Source organism: Malaya genurostris, chromosome 2 (assembly GCF_030247185.1).
Source record: "Malaya genurostris strain Urasoe2022 chromosome 2, Malgen_1.1, whole genome shotgun sequence".
In the NCBI taxonomy this organism is placed as follows: domain Eukaryota; kingdom Metazoa; phylum Arthropoda; class Insecta; order Diptera; family Culicidae; genus Malaya; species Malaya genurostris.
In genome coordinates, this window is record NC_080571.1 from 112,312,926 (window position 1) to 112,330,330 (window position 17,405).

Sequence of the window (17,405 nt, forward strand, 5' to 3'; positions counted from 1 at the left end):
GCTACACTGAATTTTAAAAATCCGAATCTAATGAAATGGTTAACAATCCATTAGGCGAATTTAACTGCCTTCGGTGTAGTACCGATTTCCTAAAGTATCGGGAATAGAGGAGGCCAAAACGAATTTAATAAACAAATATTCAGATTAAAATAAACTTTGGTTCCATACAAAATTAATGATTAATTTTATCCGATTCCGACTTCCAATTTTGAAATTACAGGGTGATGAGTTTTCAAAATTTAAACCGTCATAGAAGATGACGATACCAACAAATCTTCAAAGTTGGGTCAAAACTATTTCAAATTATTCGTCATATTAATTCATGGGCATACGAACTATTTTTGGTTATGCTGGTCTCTGAACACCGTTTCTGGAAGCACCGTAAATGATGACACAAACTTTAAGGACGGATTCACTTCTACACCTCATGGAATGATTAATCGATTGCCACACGTATAGATTGAAAGGAATTAGTTGAAGTTGAAGGGAATAATTTTAAGGTTTCATACAATTTCTATCTTCCATTCACCTTGCAGTTCAACCATTTTAAAAACAATCATTTAGACGATGGTCATCAAAATAATTTCATGAAAACTAAACACAACGAAGAATATTCACGCGAAAAACACATGTTGATTGATGAATAAAGGTTGATTGATTCAACTCAAAGATCTAATGGTTATTAGATCTGGTTCCGGAGTTACAACAGTATACGTAACTTAATCGACAAATCGCACTTTTTATTTTTTGTATCCTACCTACTAAATGTTCTCCATTGCATGGCTGGTGTTACTATATCTATATATGATCCTATATTCATTAACCCTCCGTCAAACAGATATTTTCATACCTTCGGTCTGACTGATGTGTTTGGTAAGACCCCTATTCATTTACGTGTATTTTTTACGTATTTTGGTGTAAATTAGAAGTGTATTAATGTTTGTATTATAAATATTTATTTATGTATTATAAATATGTAAAATTGATGGTAAAAACGAAAAAGATCTGGCTGGACCCATCAGTCAGACGGAGGGTTAAGAATCCTTCCAAGTCCGGGCTCGAACATACGACAACAGGCTTGTAAGACTAGCGCCCTAAGCATTGAACCGCCAACCCGGGCTTCTTTTTTCAACTAACTCTAAAACACTAGATGAGGCCATGTGATAACCAACATGTATTCAGTTGAGTGACTAGGAAATTTAATCATACATATTATGGTATAATACAAGAAATGTCGTTTGAAAGGTGCAACAATCACCTTTCGTATCACAACTTTTAATATCGCTGAAGTTGAATTTAGGCTGATCAATAATTCATCGCCAGGAAGATCGAACTGGAATTTGTCTCTGTTAATTGTCGAATTATATTGATACTTATACATAGAGGAAAACGGGGCAAATTATCCGAAGGGGCAAGTTGGCCGAGTAGCTTTTCTTAAAAGGCTATTTTACGCAGTGGCGACATCTATAGTGATTTAAGTGGAGTATTAGGTCATCCTTGTACTGACGTAATATTGAGTTAATTTTAGGTTGTCGTGTGTACAGATGCACTTTTCTTTTTATTTCGACACTGTTTTAACTTTAGCCGTGGCGTTGGTTGGTCGATTTTTTCTCCGTATTTAATTCTTTAAAACTTTTTCCTGAATTTTATTCAGAAATGAATAAATTCACATATGTACTTCATGACAAAGCAAACCGTTTATCAAAAAGTCTAACCAGAAGGAGTACACAAATTCCGAAAACAAAACTCGGCCAACCAGCCCGATCTCCCCTATTAAATTCATCTGTAACATGATATGACGATGTGACAACCACCTCTTAGTGATGTATTTGAATTTGTATTCCTGAAAGCATCTACATATTTCTTGTTCATATTTAGAATTTGGACACCAGTTTCTGGTAACATCCGAAAATGTTAATTTAATAATACTGGTTATACCTTGGAAGCTGTTGGTCACGGCTCTTAAAGGACGGGTAGGGTAGAGTAGGGTCTAATACTCTTGAAAAATAATTTATTTTGTTATTTATATTTTCTTATAGCAAAACATTTCAAGAATATTCTGTGAAATTTTTAAGCCTACACTGATAAAAATTTGAGTACAGCACAAATGTATGTGCCAACACTTGATTCGGTCAATTGTGTTTCAATTGAAAAAGCAATGTCCTGGCATTACATTCCTTTTGTGGAATTTGGCCTATCTGTTTCAACAAACTTCACAGCCGATTCTTAGTTTACAGAATCATTGCATGGTCAGTACTATAGATACTGTCTGACACTAAGTAACTAAGTGCTTCAATTGAAATCTATGTGGAAAACAATGTGACTTTCATATGAATTTTATATTAAATCTAAAGGTAACGATATATCTTATCGCGTTGATGTGCATTTCAGTTAAATTTAGCATGATTTCCACTAAATATCAACAGTTTTTACACTCATTTTATAAGTTACACACTTAAAAAATTTCGCAGAATTCGGTAATTTTGTACCGAATTTTCAACAGCTGAACGTTCGGTAATTGAATTGATAACCGATCGTTCAGTAATTGCTGAACTGTCAAACAACTACCGTAAACTGTAAACCAAATGGATCTAGCTGATTGTTCGGTAATTTTTTGTTTTTTTTTATTTTCCTTTGGCAAAAATTCGTTTATTTTCGGAGTTTAGAAAAACGAAACACACAAAAAACGAATGAAGAAAATTCCAACCTGCTATGGTTTTATTCCACGACAAAAAGGGTCAAATGTTCCGGCTGACCGGAATTATGAGCACCTTCCAAAGCACTGCACAATCCGTCGAGTCCACCAGAAATTACCCTTGAACGATTTGTGTAGGCAGCAAGTGGACAAGTGATACAAAATTATTTTCTGCCTATAAGGAAACAAAAAGTTTTTAGTGGTTCTAATGTTTTAAAAACTTTAGCACCTGTACCTCAATCCATTCGATGAACTCTACAAGATTGTTTTCGTTTGATTAATAAAAAGATACTTACTGAAAATTTGATCAACTGTTTGACAGTTAGTTTTTACGACAATCAGTATTTACAGAAGTTCGGTTATTGGAAGATTATTTTGCCATATGGACGGTATGGGTTTTACCGTACTCGGCGACTATTCAGATTTACCGTATGAATTGTATATCTATTTACCGAACTCTGTAATGAAAATTGATCGTCCGGTAAAAATTTGCATAATTTTTGTAAAATGACGTTTATATACCGAAATATCGCTAATTTCTATTGATTACCGAAAGTTTTCGTCAAAAAAATTACCGAACAACGGAATTGAATCTTAGCGTGTAAGTGTATATTTTCATGAATTTTATGTGTTCTACAAGTGGCGATAGTTAAAATGCTTCGCACATGATGCTTGGCCCGGGTTGGCGGTTCAATGCATAGGACGCTGGTCTTACAAGCCAGTTGTCGTATGTTCGATCCCCGACCTGGAAGGATTCTTAGTGTCAGTAGGATCCATACTACTAGCCATGCAATGATTCTGTACACTAAGAATCGGCTGCGAAGTCTGTTGAAACAGAAAGGCCAAATTCCACAACAGGAATGCAATGCCAGGACTTTGCTTTTACATGATGCTAGAGTGTTCAGTCGGTGTTGAACAGTCGTTCGCACCGCACGCGTATAGCTCTTGGCTCCTGGAATTTTTTTTTGGCTACCTAGAGTTTCATTGATTCAAGGCTTCAGTCTTTTTCAAGGCTACCTGAATCACTAACTAAGTGACTAAGTGATACAAAGAGTGATATTAGAGTGACTAAGTGATACAAAGAGTGATATTAGAGTGACTAAGAAATTAATCAGCCTTTTTTAAGGCTAGCTAGGAGTCTAATCGAAGACTAATTTAGCCTAGTTAATTTAATTTAAAATTTCATTATTTTCAAAAATGCCTGCGTCCAACCGGAAAGGCAACAAGCCTAAGGCTAAAAATAATTCAATACGGAATAAATCACAATCCGTTATTCAACATTTTTCTAATAACATTCACGATCTTATAGAATCTGAATGTAAAAATAAAAGACAACGGACGGATTTCCCTTCCGTTGATCCTATGCCGTCTAACAATATTTACGAGATTCTTCCTGAATCCGATTGTAGCGACATAGAAGAAAATTCTTCAAAAATTCCCAAAATGGACGCTTGTCGTTCTGGGAAGAAACATCAATCTATGCCACCAGTGACGGTGATGATTTCCGACTTCAAAGCATTCCGTACTGAGCTTTCTACTTTTCTCCCGGAAGTAAAAGTCTCATTTCAAATCGGACGAAGAGGAGAATGTCGAGTCTTGGTGGATGGATTGGAAGATTACGAACGTCTTATTCGATATTTGTCCGAAAAACTTCATAAATTTTATTCATATGATATAAAATCAGACAGACCCTTCAAGGCTGTCTTGAAAGGATTATCAAATGATCAAAGTATTGATGAAATTAAAAATGAACTAAAAGAATTGCTTGGTTTTGCCCCTTCCCAAGTAATACTTATGAAAAAAAGAGCGAATGGTACTTCTAAACCACGCACTGGAATTTCCCATGAACTTTACCTAATACACTTCAATCGAAGTGATGTAAACAATTTGAAAACTTTAGAAAAAGTACGTTTCATTTCCCACATTAAAATTCATTGGGAACATTATAAACGGCATAATCGTATTGCAAACTTAACGCAATGTCGTCGTTGCCAAGGCTTCGGTCATGGAACCAAAAATTGTCATATGTATATACGGTGTTTGAATTGTGGTAAATCGCATTCGAAAGACGTTTGTCCAATGAATGAAACCACTGATAAATTTTCATGTTCAAATTGCAATGGAAATCATAAATCCAATTATTTGAAATGTCCTGTCAGGGAAAAAATTTTAAACGCTCGTTCGCTTAGACAACAAGTCAAATCAACGACCTTAAATTTACAGAACATACCTGAAAATTCTTCTAAGGCACCTGCCAATTCGTCTTCTAACGAAAACAATTTATTGACAGGTAGATCAACCTCGTCATCATCTTCTTCTAATGTCAGTTATGCTGGTATATTAGGTAGAAATCTATCTCCTATTTCTTCTAATGTAAATAATCAAAACACAGGACCGCCTTGCAATTCTTCTTCTAACGAAAACAATTTATTAATAGGTAGACCGGCCAAATCATCTTCTTCTAATGGCAGTCTACCTACAAATATTCCTTCAATGCCATTCGCTTCTTTAAATGAAGTCGATTTAGGCGATATAACTGAAAATAAAATGATCTACCTACAAGATCAACTTTTTCAAATGATCATCCAAATGAATTCGACTTCATCACTTTTTGAAGCATTTCAAATCGGATGGAAATTTGCAAATAATATTATAATGAATTTAAAATTTAACAGTGATGTTAAATAATTATTTGAATATTTTAAATTGGAATGCTCGATCTTTGAAATCGAGTGAAGATGAATTTTATAATTTTCTCAAAGTTCACAAAATTCATATTGCCATTGTGACAGAAACTTTTCTTAAACCAAATGTAAAATTGAAAAGTAATCCACATTATGTGGTTCATCGATTCGACAGGTTTACTGGAATTGGTGGTGGAGTTGCCATTTTTGTCCAACGGCAAATTAAACATCGAATTTTACCTTCTTTCAATACTAAAGTTATTGAAAGCTTGGGAATCGAAGTTGAAACCATTCATGGAATTTATTTCATCGCTGGAGCATATTTGCCATTCCAATGCACCGGCGAACAATTAAATTTCTTTAAAGGCGATTTGCAAAAACTTACAAGATATCGATCGAAATTTTTCGTAATAGGGGACTTAAATGCTAAGCATGTCCAGTGGAATTGTAGACAAAATAACAGTAATGGTAAAATACTTCATAATCAACTCTCAGCTGGTTACTTCACAGTTCTTCATCCCAGTAATCCTACTTGTTTCTCTTCCGTGAAAAACCCGTCTACAATTGATCTGGTTCTAACAGATCAAAGTCACATTTGTAGTGAACCGATTACTCATGCTGATTTTGACTCAGATCATCTTCCTGTAACATTCAGACTTTCCAACGAAGCTATAATTAATCCAATTAGTTCTATTTTCAACTATCATAGAGCTAATTGGTTGGATTACAGATCTCACATTGAAAATCATGTGGATCATGAAACTATTTTAGAAAATTCTGCGGACATCGACACAGCAATTGATAATTTGAATCATTATATTATCGAAGCTAGAAATCTTTCAGTTCCCAAAGCTCAAACTAAATTAAATTCTCCTATCATCGATGACAATCTTCAACTGCTCATTCGGTTGAAGAATGTTCGTCGACGACAATATCAACGTTCTCGTGATCCTGCTATGAAAAACATAGTTAAGGATTTACAAAAAGAAATTAAACATAGATTTACTCTTTTGCGAAATGAAAATTTCGCTAAAGAAGTTGAACAAATTAAACCATATTCTAAACCTTTCTGGAAACTTTCTAAGGTTCTTAAGAAACCTCAGAAACCAATTCCTGCTCTCAAGGAAGGAAATCAAATACTTCTTACAAATGGTGAAAAAGCTCAAAAGCTAGCTCAGCAGTTCGAGAGTGTCCACAATTTTAATTTAAACGTTGTGAGTCCTATTGAAAATGAAGTCTCACTGAAGTATGATCATATTTCAACCCAAGTGTTATCACACGATGACATTATTGAGACGAATTTTGATGAAATTAAATCAATTATTAGGAAACTCAAAAACATGAAGGCTCCTGGTAATGATGGAATTTTTAATATTCTTATTAAAAATCTTCCCGATGTTGCCTTGAGACTCCTGGTTAAAATTTTCAACAAGTGTTTTTCATTAGCTTACTTCCCAAAAAGATGGAAAAACGCTAAAGTAATTCCTATCCTAAAACCTGATAAAAACCCAGCAGAAACATCAAGTTATCGCCCAATTAGCTTACTTTCTTCTATCAGTAAACTTTTTGAAAAAATTATCTTGTTAAGAATGATGACTCATATAAATGAGAATTCAATTTTTTTACCAGAGCAGTTTGGATTTCGTCATGAACATTCAACTACTCATCAACTTGTCAGAGTAACGAACATGATAAAATCAAATAAATCTTCTGGGTTATCCACTGGAGTTGCTCTTCTAGACATAGAAAAAGCATTCGACAGTGTTTGGCACAAAGGTTTAATAGCAAAAATGTCTGATTTCCAGTTTCCTATTTATTTGATCAAAATGATTCAAAATTATTTAACTGATCGTACTCTTCAGGTTAGCTATCAGAATTGTAAATCTGAATTGCTACCCGTACGAGCCGGTGTTCCGCAGGGTTCGAGTGTAGCTCCAATCTTGTATAATATTTTCACTTCTGATCTTCCAAATCTACCCGTTGGTTGTCAGAAATCGCTATTCTGTGACGACACAAGTCTGTTAGCCACAGGTAGAAATCTAAGAGTGATCTGCAGTCGCCTACAAAGAAGTTTAAATATTTTCAGTGATTATCTGTCAAAATGGAAAATCAAACCAAATGCAGCAAAAACGCAATTAATTATCTTTCCTCACAAGCCAAGAGCTTCTTTTCTTAAACCAAACAATAATCACATTCTCAAATTGAATGCCCTGGAATTGACATGGTCTGATCAAGCTAAATACTTAGGTTTAACGTATGACAAAAAACTCACTTTCAAGGATCACATTGAAGGAATCCAGGCAAAGTGTAATAAATATATTAAATGTTTATATCCTCTTATAAACAGAAATTCTAAGCTCTGTCTAAAAAACAAATTGTTAATTTATAAACAAATTTTCAGACCAGCCATGCTTTATGCGGTACCAATTTGGTCAAGCTGTTGTTCCACCAGGAAGAAAACGCTTCAAAGGATTCAGAATAAAATTCTGAAAATGATTCTGAAGCGTCCTCCCTGGTTTAGTACAAATGAGTTACACAGACTCACAAATATAGAACCATTAGATGTAATGTCACATAATATTATAAGCAAATTCCGACAAAAATCGATGCAATCTTCAATTGAATCGATTCGCTCTCTGTATTAGTTAGTAAGTTAGTATATAAGTTCCTTTTCCCCATTACACAATACAAGTAGGTTTAGAATTTTCCCTACACAAAAATCTCAGAATTGCGGAAGCAAATGATGTCTTCATGGTAATAACCAAATCATATATATATATATATATATATATATATATATATATATATATATATATATATATATATATATATATATATATATATATATATATATATATATATATATATATATATATATATATATATATATATATATATATATATATATATATATATATATATATATATATATATATATAACAGGGCTGAAAAGTCACCACTTGTGGCTGAACACCCAATTTAAATCTTAATAATTTAATTTTAACTCATATTCCAATAAATAGTTATTTAATAAAAAAAAAAAAAAAAAAAAATGATGCTAGTGTGCAAGTTATTTTCAGTGTATGGAACGAAACTCTGGAAGTTATGGACGAAACTCTGGAAGTTATGAGGCCCAAGATTTCTACTTCGATTGAGTTAAAAACATGACAAAACATTCTTGAAATGTTTTATTATAACAAAATACAAAAGAAAAAAAAAAGGTTTTTATAAGTGTTAGACCCTACGGGCCCCCTAAAACAATAAATTGGTTCCTTCGATGTTATAGACAATGAATTTTAAACACGTTTTTCTCGAAAGCAGGTTTTGAAGGTCCGTGTCCATCGTCATTCGAAAACTACTTAACCAATTATTTTCAAATTTTGCACACACTTTCTATTTGTAAAATACTAGACTCCAACTTGTTACTTTGAGGAGGTTTAAAACATACAAAACTAACGGTTTTTCATGAAAAAATACTAGTTTTGACTTTAAACAACCACAAAAAACATTTAAAAAAAATCAAACAAAAACGTTGAGGTCGAGAAAAACATCTACTACAAGTATTCGGCTTTGAATTGCTCACTTCTGATTAATCTCCGTTTAGATACAGTGGACACCGCAAATCACGATGTCTAAGAAGCGTCCTCAAAAATACTCCTTCCCCGGCTTATTTCTCAATATTTTTCCACGAAAAATCACTAAATGTTGTTCGAATGATGCTTTTTATTATGCAAATTTGAATTTATTTTTAGCTCCGCCCCTCTCCCGTCGAATTTGTCTTGCCATAGGCAAAACTAAGCTGTTAACATAGTTAATTTTTTAAATAAAGAAATATGAGACCCATGTAGACTTTGAACAAAAACTCCCTCCCTCCAGAGACTCTACGCGAATGGTCCCTAAGGATGACTCGAACAATCGCTCTAGCTTAATAAGGTAATAACATGAACTCCATCGTGGAGTGCTATGTGATGCATCGTAATCGGTCACTACCTACCACACGCAATCACCATAGATTTTGTAATGAATTTCGGTTCACCGGTTCACACCATCTCGAGCAGAGACAATGTATTTCATGGATAGACATCAGCAATACCAGCCACGAGCCACAAAGTGGATATTGGTGTGATGGTGATATAAACTATCGAACCCACCGGTATGCTCTCGAGCTGGTCGAAGCGCACACGATGCAATTTCGAATGTATTTTTTGCGGGCGATTATTATTGTGGCGCACATCCGATGATTTAAAGTGGCCGGTGGCAGTGAATTGGAGAAAGTGCTAACTGCTAGCAACAGCTGCCGGACGGAGTTGCGTGCCGAACTTCGATAACCTACTATCCATCAACCACTACACTACCACCACTGAAAAAGGTTTGACGGGAACTGTAGTACGTGATTTTTAGCAGGTATGTACTGGCATACCACCAGTGCGAATAAGAAAAAAGCGTTTAATTGCAGCATTTAATTAAAAGTATGAGTCTTTGGCGATTAACTGTGCATTTGGTAATACAACATTCGTTGTTGACTTAATTTTCTACACACAACATGTTTTTGTTGGTTGCATATCTATGCTGGTGACATCGTTGTAGAAAAAGAAACAAAAGAGACTGTATTGATTACACTCAGTGCTATCACATCACACCATCGCACAGTGGTTCAAAAGCGCAATTTCACGCTCTTAATTGATAACTCATAGGATCATGGTTTTTGAGGTACAGTATCTTCAGCAAAGTTGCTCAAAATGATAGACGCCATCTTTTGGCAAATTTTATTTATGTGATTAATCCCCCTAAAAGTGAGATAAACATTTTATTTTAGCTCAAGGCCAACATAGGGGCTAAGTTACTTCGACAAAGTTATGCAGAAAGTTATTTTAAACAAGTTTGCTGAAGGTACTATTCCCGTAACTTAAGTGTAATTCAAGATATAATGTATTTTCTGAAAAGGGTGTCCAAAAACCAGTTTTTGTAAGAAAACATATATATTTTCAATTTATATGAGTTTTTCATGTTCTACAAAGTTTTTCATCTTCAAAAACTACACAACTGTTTCGAACATACTATGCTGCTATCACTTCAGTTTAATGAAATAGAGCAATTTTTCATGTTTTTTAAATAAAATTCTAACTTGTCTATTATCAAAAGGCGCAGGAAGGTGCAGATGAGACTACTTTCATATTAAACTATTTCAAAAGAGCTTTCATATCGTGGTTGAATTACTCGTCTGCGATCGTCTGCAGGCGAGTTGTGTTCTTTTTAAATATCCTTGTCCTTGACATTTGCAATGATAAGGTTCACTTCATTTCAGATCAGATTTCAGTATATATTCGTTACCATGGAAACTCTCACAATAAAAGGTTTTTATGGACATTGAAGTCTACAAATAGAAAAGTTTAGTAATAATTACAGACGGTTTTTTGAAAGTTACTGCCCGACGTTTTTTAAAAGTGAGATAAGAAGCCACGACTTTGAAAAAAGGCAATCATTATGTCGAATTGCGTTTTTTTCTATAGAAAAGCTCCTCTATTCATCAATTAAAGTGGAGATCGATAAACGCCTGCTATATTGTACTGTTCATAATGATTTTCTTTTTCTTTTATACAGATGTCGGGAGTATTATACACGCGAGCAATCCAGATCACTTACGAATCGGGGTTCCATGAATTGGTAATTAGTTTCATTGGATCCTTTGGTTACAAATATTCGTGAATTGCCAAAACAGTCCAAGAAGAATCTGTCGAACGATGCTAAGAGTCTTTTAGCTGGTTAAGAACATTGCCAGCTATCATAAAAAATACAAATAACTAAAAAATGAGTTTTGATCATACTTTTCTCTTCCAGAATATGACATAACTTAATTCGATTTGATGATGACTTTTTTAAAAGTCGTGGCAAAACAGTTACTAAACTATTCAATTTATAGACTTCAATGTGCACAAAAAAAAATATTTTGTGGCAAGTACCATAGTAATGAATATATACTGAAATCTGATCTGAAATACAATGAACCTTATCATTGAAAATGTCAAGGACAAGGATATTTGAAAAGAACATATCTCGCCTGCAGACGATCGCAGACGAGTAATTCAACCACGATATGAAAGCTCTTTTGAAATAGTTTAATATGAAAGTAGTCTCATCTGCACATTCCTGCGCCTTTTGATAATAGACAAGTTAGAATTTTATTTAAAAAACATGAAAAATTGCTCTATTTCATTAAACTGAAGTGATAGCAGCATAGTATGTTCGAAAAAGTTGTGTAGTTTTTATAGATGAAAAACTTTGTAGAACATGAAAAACTCATATAAATTGAAAATATATATGTTTTCTTACAAAAACTGGTTTTTGGACACCCTTTTCAGAAAATACATTATATCTTGAATTACACTTAAGTTACGGGAATAGTACCTTCAGCAAACTTGTTTAAAATAACTTTCTGCATAACTTTGTCGAAGTAACTTAGCCCCTATGTTGGCCTTGAGCTAAAATAAAATGTTTATCTCACTTTTAGGGGGATTAATCACATAAATAAAATTTGCCAAAAGATGGCGTCTATCATTTTGAGCAACTTTGCTGAAGATACTGTACCTCAAAAACCATGATCCTATGAATTATCAATTAAGAGCGTGAAATTGCGCTTTTGAACCACTGTGCATCGTAGCATAATGTGTCTATCCGCAAATGACAAATATTGCTCGGAAGTTATGTAACAGCAAAAGTGAGGGTTCAACCAGACATGTTCCTGATGGTGTTCTCACATAGATGAAAACCACAAACCAACGTAATTATCCGTTAGGATAAACGTCAAGGAAACCATGGAAATGATTGATGTGGTTCATGACGAACAATTCAATTTCCGCTGTTCCGGAGAAATGTGGGATAAATAACCAGTGTGGTTATATCGATACAAACTTTTACAAATGTCGATGTCTTTTTTGATGTCAGGTTTGTTTTTACTATTGATTATGGAAAAGTCATATTTTTTAAGTAAGTAAGTCAGAATTAGAATAACATCAGAAAGTCATTAATAAAAGTGTCGTGGTTATGGATCATTCCCAAGATCAACACGGTTTAATGTCTCGGCGTTTGGAGGGTTAATGTATTTGGAGCAAAAAGTAAGAGGCAGATGCAGGTATACACTGGTTTGAAAGCGACATTCGCCCGAAATTAACCACCGGCCCTTTTTATGCAAGATATTGCGACTGAGTGGAACACAAAAGTTTATTGATTGGCATACTCCTGGTTATATAATAGAGTTTTGCCAGTAAAACTTGATTACTGCGGAGTTGAGCGTTCTGCTGTTTACGCTTTTCTCTCTTTAATTGTGTAGCTATTTATTGGTTTCCGTCAGTTTGTTTAAAAATGCGTGGACTTTCTGCAGAACAAAATCGAAATAGTGTGCACAAATGGTTCACAGAATCCGGGCTACCATTGAGAAAAATAACAAAATGGAAAAAGTAAGTGAGAAAGCCGTGCGGAGAACGATCAAGAAGTTCAAAAGTGTTATCCGGGGTCACAAAATCATACGATGCGGGAAGGACAAGTATTAGGCCAGTTCGGGATATCGATCCAAGGAGAGAAATTTGGAAAGAAAGCTATAGTCAGGCAAGCTACTTGTGACTGCGGTAAGATTTCACAATCCCCTTATCCTAATAGTAATAATGTAAATAAAAATAGTGTAATGGTATTATATTTGTCCGGTTTTTTTTTTGCCCGCCACACTCCCCCACACAAAAAAGCTTAAATTTGGAGCCCCCTAGTAGTGGACGCAACTACTCTCAGCTGAGAACAAGAAAAACAAATACACTGGCAAATATAACACATGAAATAGTAATTAAATTTTGATACAAAGTCCGCTGAGATTCTATCTATTCATGCTTTAATGTGCAATTTTTTATTAACATAAAGTGGAGACCCAGTGGAATAGATTTTATTTTAAGGGATCCACAATTTAATTACTACGCTTTGTTTGAAGGGAAGTACAAATATATTAGGAAATTAGTTATTATTATGAAATACTGTTGACGATAAATGCATCATGGAACAAAAAACTGCATTAGCTAAATATCTCGTTCAGTCTGTACTGTACAGTCTGTACTTTTGTCTAGCCGCAACACGGCACGGTTGTTTATTCCTTGTATACCAGGTGGAAGTGCATTATATTTAGTTGAACCAACAAAAACAATCCGTCTTTGACCAAGGCCTATAACTGCTCGGACGCGAAACAAATTGTTACTACGGCGTGTTGTTCGAGAATGGGATACAGTTGGGAACTGTTGATTATCGTGAACTGTGTTGTAGAGTTTGGAGTTTCTTCAGATCAGAACTTGCGGCTCGCCCCCACACCGACACCAAGTAGTTGAGCTGTGAATGGATGTAAGCAAAATAAAAATTTAAAAGAGCACGCTGGGAAGCAAAGGAATCGACTCTTCATAAAATATCGCAGTACGGCGCCACGTGTTTGGCAACAAACTTTATGTGGTGAGCCCAGGTTTATGTGAGGCCGATATATGCCCAGATACTTGAAACAGTCAACTTTTTCAATCATATTGTGTCCGAGCTGAGGATGATTATGCGTTGGTATGCTTTTCCTTATGGAACGGAAAATCATAAACTTAGCATTGATGTCACTGATAAATCAGAGCTGTGTCGTCGGCGAAAAGTCGTGGAGTTCCTTTAAGCTGTAAATTACCTATGTCATTAATATATAAAAGAAACAACAGTGGTCCAATATAACTTCCTTTTGGAACACCAATGTTTATTGGAGCAAGATTCCATTGATACAATTTGTTTTCTATTAGTCAAGTAACTACGGATAATTGAATTAGCAATGCTGAATTTCCCTTATTTCATTCCAAGGTTTATGGACTTTAGGTAATCCTTTGATTTTTGGTAATGAAGAGTTTGGAACTTTGAGGCGACTGAGATTGATATCGAAGTTAGGATTACATTCTATGAGAGTTTTATCTACTTTTTTAATAATTTCTGGAAGGGGGTTGGATCTTTCCTATAAGGTCCGTCATTAATTTTTTGGGTGATTAGATTGTCATAATCATCTTTTTCTATAATAACAACTTCGTTTCCTTTGTCAGCTTTAACATAAAAAACTGGCTTTTCTCGCCATTGTTTAACTAGCTCTCTTTCCTTTGTAGTTTGTTGATTTCTTAATGGAGTATTTTTAATGACTTCAGCTACAATAGTCCTGGCGTCATTTATTTTCGAAAAAGGAAGGTTACAGCTATCTAGACCTGTTTCAAAGTCTATAATAACTTGTTCGAGATTAACTTTGGAAGAAATGGCATAATTTAACCCCAAGTTGAGAAGATTTGTTTGTTCGTGTGTGAAATTTTGTGATGAACGATTAACTACGAAGTTTTCTGAAAACTGTACCGAAGGTTTTGGAGGATGGACCATACGGTTTTGGGAAAGTAAGTTTTCAAATTTTTTGTGGAGTAAAATTCGTTTGCGTTCTGATTCACAGTGCTCACCGAATGTTACTTTGGTTAGAAAAATTTCGAAACCTTGGGGGTATTGTTTTGCTAGTTTTAAATGGAGATTATAACATTCCAAGGTTTTTACACTTTGGATGCTATACAACTTTTTTAAAATTTCCCTCTGAATTTTACACATGATATTATTAGAGAAAGATTTCCTACCCCGTATTCTACAGCATGTCGGAATAATTCCAAAGCTCTTGAGCTTTTTCAAAAATGCAATATCTTTTGATAATCCCGCAATTTTCTTTCTTAACTTTAAAAACCTATTTAACTCACTAGGCTTGGTAGCCATTTTCATTAACTTTTCATTTAAGTGTTTGAACAGAATGATTTTACAAGGATATTTTTTTTAATATTACCATTTAATTCTGTTATTAGTATATCACTTCACTATACAAATTCACTATGTATCTCACAACACTATAAATCATGTATAATGAACGTCACATCACATATACGTATTTCGAATACAATTTATATTCTTCTTCAGTGTGTTAGGTTTTTTTAATTATTGAAAGAATGCTGCAATGTTGTTCCTTTTACATGAAACAATCAACAATTTACATAGGAACATAAAATTTACCTGCGAAAGGGAGAAAAACAACAGTTTACCTTTCTTAGATGTTCTTATTATACGGGAGGCAAAAACTTTATCTTTCGAAATATATAGGAAGCCATCCAATACAGAGCGAGTTATACCTAATATTTCTAACCATTTTCACCAACACAAAATGCCAGCATTTCACCATGTGTTTCACAGAATGCTAACCTTACCCCTCAGAGATGATGCGGTAGTGAAAGGGAAAAAATTTATCTTCGAAATTGGAAAGCTCAATGGATATCCGGAGAACTCAATCCAAACAATCCTCGATAAGAAATTAAGATCATTGAAAAAATTATCACTTACAACTTTGACCTCCCCATCAGAAAATTTGATGAAATTATCGGTAGACTTTAACTCTAACATGGCATATCCACTTAAATCAAAATTAAAACCCTTGAATTTAGTGTTCAGTAGTACTAACTACCAGTTGAAAACTTTACTAGGATCTACTAAAGATCCTACTGACAAATTGAAAAAATCTGGGGTACACAAAATTTCATGTTCTCATTGTGATAAATTATACATTGGACAAACAAAGAGATCATTAGATACCCGTTTCAAGGAACACATAACGGAAGCATGCCTTTTTCGAAAACCATGATTTCACTACAAATGACATAAAAATCTTAAGAAGAACTTTCAACCCATGGAAATTGGATTCGGCGGAAAGCCTAGAAATTTTCAAACATAATTCCACTTCTTTACTAAACAGAGACCAAGGAAATAGGTCTTCCTGGCTTTTTAAGTTACAGAGTTAAGTTACAGGGGACAGACAAACAGAAAACACTTAACCTCGTCCTACCCTAAACAAATCAGATAATTTTTTTTCGAGGTATTTATACCTGTTGTAGGAATCTACCTACTTTCGTTTCATATAAAAGGAACAACATTGCAGCATTCTTTCAATAATTAAAAAAAAAACTAATATAAAAGAATATAAATTGTATTCGAAATACGTATAATGTGACGTGATTTATAGTGTTGTGAGATACATAGTGAATTTGTAAAGTGACGTGATATACTAATAACAGAATTAAATGGTAATATTAAAAAAAATATCCTTGTAAGTTTCAAAAAGTTTCCCACACCTAGAGTAACTGAAATATATGGTAATGAAAAATTTGCTTAAAAAATATATGAAAGATGCGATAAAAAAGAATCAATAAAAGAAAATAGAGGCTGTTTAGGAGCCATAAAATTTATCAGAATTTGATATTTTATTATCAAGCACTTTATGAAATTTAAAATGGTTAAAATTGAGTTGAAAAGAAATATTCAAATGTGGAGTGATAAAAAAGGTTTCATCTCAATGCAAGGTGGATGAGGCACGTTATTTTATAGAGGCAGTAAATTATGAGAAATCCAAGAGTAATATATGAGAATATGAGAAATATAAGAAAGGTATCATTACACCCCTAGGTGAATGAAAAACTTTTCCCAATCCGACAAATCAATGGCTTTCTAACATTAAATGACAATAATCTGGTCGGCCAGTGAGACGAAATTTGTGTTCATTGAGATTCTTCACTGCAATTTGAAAAAAGTGTTACTTACAGTAGAATTCAACTTTATCGCTAAGCGTTTATGTTGAACTTCTAAGTTGGACTACCATTTCAATGCATAGTGGTAATGCACTGATGAGTCGACGACGAAACCTAAATAAAAGTGATGGAGCTGATTGAGAAGATTCGAGTAAACATGATAAGTACAATTAATTCTATACATTTAACCAAACACGACTGAAGTTTGTATTCAAGGCAGGTTTGTGCCCAGTGTAATAAATTTAAAGTGAACTTGCGAACTCGTTCCAGTAATATGTAAACTAGTATATCGAACTTCACAACACCTGCAGAAATCAAACGAAAGCAGGTCCAACGGTCATTGTTATGCTCCCCTAGCCGGTTCAAACATATTGCACATGATTTAGC

General features: G+C 34.1%; 1 protein-coding gene across 6 annotated transcripts in view; it reads right to left on the reverse strand.

Moving 5' to 3' along the window:
• Positions 1 to 17,405, reverse strand: part of LOC131427964 (flotillin-2) — a 475,383-nt gene that overhangs the window by 44,725 nt on the left and 413,253 nt on the right. The window lies entirely within an intron of this gene.